Here is a 6708-nt window from a genome sequence, read left to right as displayed (position 1 = left end):
CTGCCCCAGTACTAGTGACGGTGCTGGGGGCGCACGATTGTGCTCACTCCCGACACAAAACATAGACGAGTGTGTGGGGCAGCATGGGATAAATCTCTGTGCTGCCACATGTATTTGTATGGCCAGAGACATCTGTAGTCAGCCCTCCCTCCTCTCCCCTGCAGCTGCTACTGGGGAGCCGGATCAGTGGGCTGAAAATAGGTAAAGTATATACATCTTTCCTACACAGGTTAGTCAGCAGACGTGTTAGCAGGGGGGCAGTTATGAGATTAGTTATGTTTAACCTGGAATTCTATTTTAAAACCAAAAACATAAACCCCCCTCCCTCCCTACCCTCCCAGGTGTGGGGACCACTATCTGTGTGGCATGGACACTTCCTATTGTCTGTCCATATGCAGGGTCTCTCAGGATCCAGAAGAGGAGTGATGGGACTATGGAGGGCCAAATGGTGCAGGCACATCTACAGAGCTTAGTTAGTGGTTCCCACACCTAGAGATAGCATAGACACTTCCTATTGGCTGTCCATATGCAGGGTCTCTCAGGATCCAGAAGAGGAGTGATGAGACTGTGATGGACCAGATAGCACAGGCACATCTGCAGAGCTTAGTTAGTGGTTCCCACACCTAAAAATGGCACAGACCCTTCCTATTGGCTGTCAATTGGCAGGGTTTTCTCCGGATCCGGAAGGGGAGTGATGGACCAGATAGCACAGGCATATCTGCAGAGCTCAGTTAGTGGTTCCCACACCTGGAAATGGCACTGCCTGTGTGATATGGACACTTCCTTTTGGCTGTCCATTGGCTGGGTCCTCTCAGGACCTGGAAGAGGAGTGATGGGACTATGGAGGACCAGATGGTGCAGGTTCATCTGCAGAGCTTAGATAGTGATTCCCACACCTGGAAATTACACTATCTGTGTGGCATGGACACTTCCTATTGGCTGTCCATATGCAGGGTCTCTCAGGATATAGAAGAGGAGTGATGGGACTGTGGAGGACCAAATGGTGCAGGCACATCTTAAAGCTCTGTTAGTGGTTCCCACACCTAGAAATGGCACTGCCTGTGTCACATGGACACTTCATATTGGCTGCTCATTGGGGTGGTGCTCTCAGGATCCAGAAGAGGAGTGATGGGACTGTGGAGGACCAGATGGTGCAGGCACATCTGCAGAGCTTAGTTAGTGGTTCCCACACCTAAAAGTGGCACAGACCCTTCCTATTGGCTGTCAATTGGCGGGGTTTTCTCAGGATCCGGAAGGGGAGTGATGGACCAGATAGCACAGGCATATCTGCAGAGCTCAGTTAGTGGTTCCCACACCTGGAAATGGCACTGCCTGTTTGATATGGGCACTTCCTATTGGCTGTCCATTGGCTGGGTCCTCGCAGGACCTGGAAGAGGAGTGATGGGACTGTGGAGGACCAGATGGTGCAGGCACATCTACAGAGCTTAGTTAGTGGTTCCCACACCTAGAGATAGCACAGACACTTCCTATTGGCTGCTCATTGGGGTGGTACTCTCAGGACTTGGAAGAGGAGTGATGGGACTGTGGAGGACCAAATGGTGCAGGCACATCTACAGAGCTTAGTTAGTGGTTCCCGCACCTAGAAATGGCATGGACACTTCCTATTGGCTGTCCATTGGCGGGGCTTTCTCAGGATCCAGAAGAGGAGTGATGGGACTGTGATGGACCAGATGGCACAGGCACATCTACAGAGCTCTGTTAGTGGTTCCCACACCTGGAAATGGCACTGCCTGTGTGACATGGACACTTCCTATTGGCTGTCCATTGGCTGTGTCCTCTCAGGACCTGGAAGAGGAGTGATGGGAATATGGAGGACCAGATGGCGCAGGTTCATCTGCAGAGCTTAGTCAGTGGTTCCCACACCTGGAAATGGCATTGACACTTCCTATTGGCTGTCCAGAGGAGGGGTTCTCTCAGGATCCAGAAGAGCAGTGATGGGACTGTGGAGGACCACATGGTGCAGGCACATCTGCAGAGCTTAGTTAGTTGTGAGGGAGTGGCGAGGGAGGTGGATGGGGGACTTGGGTGACTATACCTTGCTTCTCCAGGTAAAAAAAAGGGGGGGGGGCATGCTTTGAGCGGGGTCGGGCTTAAAAGCTGCCCTCACTTTTGTTTTTTTAGGACCTATGCAATGTAGAAATATGTTACCACTAATGATGTGTTGCTGCAGCAGTGTGACATCCAGTCTCCCCTCTTCCAATCACAGAACGTCTTGTGCTTAGTGAATACAAGCTGTCTTATGAATGGAGGACGTGCAGAGTGAGCGACCTGCTGTGACAACTGTACTCCAGTATTATATGTTCTCCTTTTTTGTGCAGCACTCCATCCTTGCTCTGCATGGCGCCTCTAATGGTGCATGTTCACCACCAGATTCCACACATACACAGATGTGCTGCAGGTCTTCAAGGCCCAACAGGGACCTCCGACACATCTTTGCATGCACAGGGGTTCTCCTCTGCATGTGTGAAGACGCCACAGATGTGGATCTAAGGTTTTCTGCACATGTACAAATGTGTCACAGGTCTCTGCCAGGTCCAATTGGAACATCTGCGTGTAGGCGGAGTTTTCTAGATGTGGATACTGGGGGTGGGGAGTTGGGGGGCTATTAACTGCTTCAGTACCGGGCGCTTTCACCCCCTTCCTGCCCAGGACAATCTATCAGCTTTCTAAACTGTTGCACTTTGAATGACGATTGTGCGGTCATGCAACACTGTACCCATACGAAATTTGTATCAAGCAAATGGAAAAAGGAAAAAAAAAGTTTTTCTTAGTTTTTGTTCGAAAATGTTGCAAATAAGTAATTTTTCTTCTTCACTGGTGGGAGCTGACGAGGCTGCACTGGTGGTGGGAGCTGACGAGGCTGCACTGGTGGTGGGAGCTGACGAGGCTGCACTGGTGGTGGGAGCTGACGAGGCTGCACTGGTGGTGGGAGCTGACGAGGCTGCACTGGTGGTGGGAGCTGACGAGGCTGCACTGGTGGTGGGAGCTGACGAGGCTGCACTGGTGGTGGGAGCTGACGAGGCTGCACTGGTGGTGGGAGCTGACGAGGCTGCACTGGTGGTGGGAGCTGACGAGGCTGCACTGGTGGTGGGAGCTGACGAGGCTGCATTGGTGGGAGCTGACGAGGCTGCATTGGTGGGAGCTGACGAAGGCTGCACGTGTGGGCGCTGACGAGGCTGCACGGGTGGGCGCTGACGAAGGCTGCACGTGTGGGCGCTGACGAGGCTGCACGGGTGGGCGCTGACGAGGCTGCACGGGTGGGCGCTGACGAGGCTGCACTGGTGGTGGGAGCCGACGATGCTGCACTGGTGGTGGGAGCCGACGATGCTGCACTGGTGGTGGGAGCCGACGATGCTGCACTGGTGGTGGGAGCCGACGATGCTGCACTGGTGGTGGGAGCCGACGATGCTGCACTGGTGGTGGGAGCCGACGATGCTGCACTGGTGGTGGGAGCCGACGATGCTGCACCGGTGGTGGGAGCCGACGAGGCTGCACCGGTGGTGGGAGCCGACGAGGCTGCACCGGTGGTGGGAGCCGACGAGGCTGCACCGGTGGTGGGAGCCGACGAGGCTGCACCGGTGGTGGGAGCCGACGAGGCTGCACCGGTGGTGGGAGCCGACGATGCTGCACCGGTGGTGGGAGCCGACGATGCTGCACCGGTGGTGGGAGCCGACGATGCTGCACCGGTGGTGGGAGCCGACGATGCTGCACTGGTGGTGGGAGCCGACGGGGCTGCGCTGGTGAGAGCTGACGGGGCAGCACTGGTGAGGCTGCACTGATGGACGCTGGTGAGGCTGCGCTGATGAGATGGCACTTATAGGCTGCACTGATGGGCATTGCTGACCAGCGCTCTGATTATCAGGGTAAACAATGTACTCACTGTGTTTTTTTTTGGGTGTAAAAAAACACCCCAAATCTACCCTGTTTGCCACCAGTGAAGACAAGCCCATATATTGATCAGGATGAATAAAGAGGGTTTTATGTTTTACATCCAGACAAATGGAAGTAAATTCTCTATAATGCCATCAGATTAGTTCCATGTCTGGCAATCTCCTGACCCCCCCAGTCCAGGCCAGGCTTACATGGCAATCTTCACTATCACTATACACAGGTAAATTGGATTTCTGCTCGCTTACTTCAAGCCTTATGCTTTAGCTGCAGGGGGGGGGGGGGGGGGGGTCAGTAGAATTCCTGCCCCAGCTCCATCGGTGCACACTCAGGAGCTGGGAGACGGCTTCTTCCAAAGGAACTTCCCCTTAATTGGGGAAAATAACATAAAGGCCTCATTAACAATGTTTAAACAGAGATATTCTCTGGTATATACAAGCTCCTGTGTGCTTGGTTACTATTGAGCTTTCATATTCTCCTGTCATATCCTGGTACCATTATCTGTCCCTTTACTTCCTGCTACTCTATGACACATGGGAACATTGCACACTCGGGACGCTGTCCTTATACTTTACCTGTTGCCATAGTAAGGGCTGCTGCTGATTCCTGTGCCCATTGCACTCTAGTGGGAATCATTTGGCTTATACATTGCCATGGGTGCGCATGCACAGGTATTGGTGGTGCTTACATTGTCCATACTGTGGTATCATGTAATCCCCGGATCACTGGGTGCGCATGTGTGGGGATTGGTGGTGCTTACATTGTCCTTACTGTGGAATCATGTAATCCCCAGATCACTGGGTGCGCATGTGTGGGGATTGGTGGTGCTTACATTGTCCTTACTGTGGAATCATGTAATCCCCAGATCACTGGGTGCGCATGTGTGGGGATTGGTGGTGCTTACATTGTCCTTACTGTGGAATCATGTAATCCCCAGATCACTGGGTGCGCATGTGTGGGGATTGGTGGTGCTTACATTGTCCTTACTGTGGTGTCATGTAATCCCCAGATCACTGGGTGTGTATGTGCGGGGATTGGTGGTGCTTACATTGTCCTTACTGTGGTGTCATGTAATCCCCAGATCACTGGGTGTGTATGTGCGGGGATTGGTGGTGCTTACATTGTCCTTACTGTGGTGTCATGTAATCCCCAGATCACTGGGTGTGTATGTGCGGGGATTGGTGGTGCTTACATTGTCCTTACTGTGGTGTCATGTAATCCCCGGATCACTGGGTATGTATGTGTGGGTATTGGCGGTGCTTACCTTGTTCTTACTGTGATATCATGTAATCCACGGATCACTGGGTGCGCATGCACAGGTATTGGTGGTGCTTACATTGTCCTTACTGTGGTATCATGTAATCCCCAGATCACTGGGTGTGCATGTGCGGGGATTGGTGGTGCTTACCTTGTCCTTACTGTGGTGTCATGTAATCCCCAGATCACTGGGTGTGTATGTGTGGGGATTGGTGGTGCTTACCTTTGTCCTTACTGTGGTGTCATGTAATCCCCAGATCACTGGGAGTGTATGTGTGGGGATTGGTGGTGCTTACATTGTCCTTACTGTGGTGTCATGTAATCCCCAGATCACTGGGTGTGCATGTGCGGGGATTGGCGGTGCTTACATTGTCCTTACTGTGGTGTCATGTAATCCCCAGATCACAGGGTGTGTATGTGCGGGGATTGGCGGTGCTTACATTGTCCTTACTGTGGTGTCATGTAATCCCCAGATCACTGGGTGTGTATGTGTGGGGATTGGTGGTGCTTACATTACCATTATTATGGCAGCGGGTATAAGGGAAAAAAAAAAAAGATTCCCAGAGCGCTATCGGGGAAGCTTTTGGTTTATGTGTTGCCAGAGAAGCAGCCGTAATGTTCGTGTATTTGCATCCCAGCCAATGCCATTCTCCCCCAGGCAAAATATCTATACATAGACAGCTGGCGCACAGGTAAATCAAATAATAACCGGTAAAATTCAAATACAATTGACATGCAATTAAAAATAAATATAAATAAACCATGGAGGGTTTGAGGAGTCAATAGTAGACTGTAAAAAGTCAGTGATCCACACTAGGGCTAAGGCATCTCCTCCAGAGTGAAGCCAGCTCACAGGTCCATATGAAATAGGAGAGCGCCTCTGAGTGTAGTATTTAATAATCCAAAGTCGATAGCACATTAAAGTAGGGGAAGGTGAAGCTCTTCGTGGATGAGACTGCTACATCTGCGGGGAGAAGACCGGCATTAGAGTTCTGTGATGTGGATGTATCTTCTATCTCCGTACAGCATGGTGTCTTCAGCGGGGAGATAGGCTGCTTCCAGCTCTCAGCTGTGCGGTCCACTTTATCAAGTGTGCATGCTCAGTGAGAGCCTCGCCCATGCTTGGAAACGCGTCGTTCCCTGGCTCTGTGGCGACGTCATACGCTAGCCGACGCTGCGCCTCCACCAGTGGACTGCACAGCTGAGAGACGAAAATCTCCCTGCTGAAGACACCATGATGGACGGAGATAGAAGACACATCAACATCACAGAACTCTGCCGGTCTTCTCCCCGCCACTGTAGCAGTCTCATCCGCGAAGAGCTTCACCTTATTCCTCCTACATTAATGTGCTATGTACTTTGGATTATTAAATACTACATTTAGAGGCGCTCTCCTATTTCTTTCTTTATTTTATAAAGAGCTAGTATACATAATGTGCATCACATACTACGGTAGCACGTTATGAAATACTTACCTTAGAACTAAGCCCTGCACCGCCCAGCTGTGAGCTCTGACAGATGCTACCATCTTCACCCGGTCTT

The 6708-nt window shown here is 51.8% G+C and overlaps 1 protein-coding gene across 1 annotated transcript in view; it reads left to right on the top strand.

The window, feature by feature from the left end:
- Positions 1–6708, top strand: part of LOC309566312 (serine/threonine-protein phosphatase 4 regulatory subunit 1-like) — a 106834-nt gene that overhangs the window by 938 nt on the left and 99188 nt on the right. The gene's annotated exons all lie outside the window — the stretch shown is intronic.

Source organism: Pelophylax lessonae, assembly GCF_965119305.1.
Source record: "Pelophylax lessonae genome assembly, chromosome: 11".
In the NCBI taxonomy this organism is placed as follows: Eukaryota; Metazoa; Chordata; class Amphibia; order Anura; family Ranidae; genus Pelophylax; species Pelophylax lessonae.
Note: the sequence above shows the minus strand (reverse complement) of the source record. Positions and strands in the feature narration are given on the sequence as shown.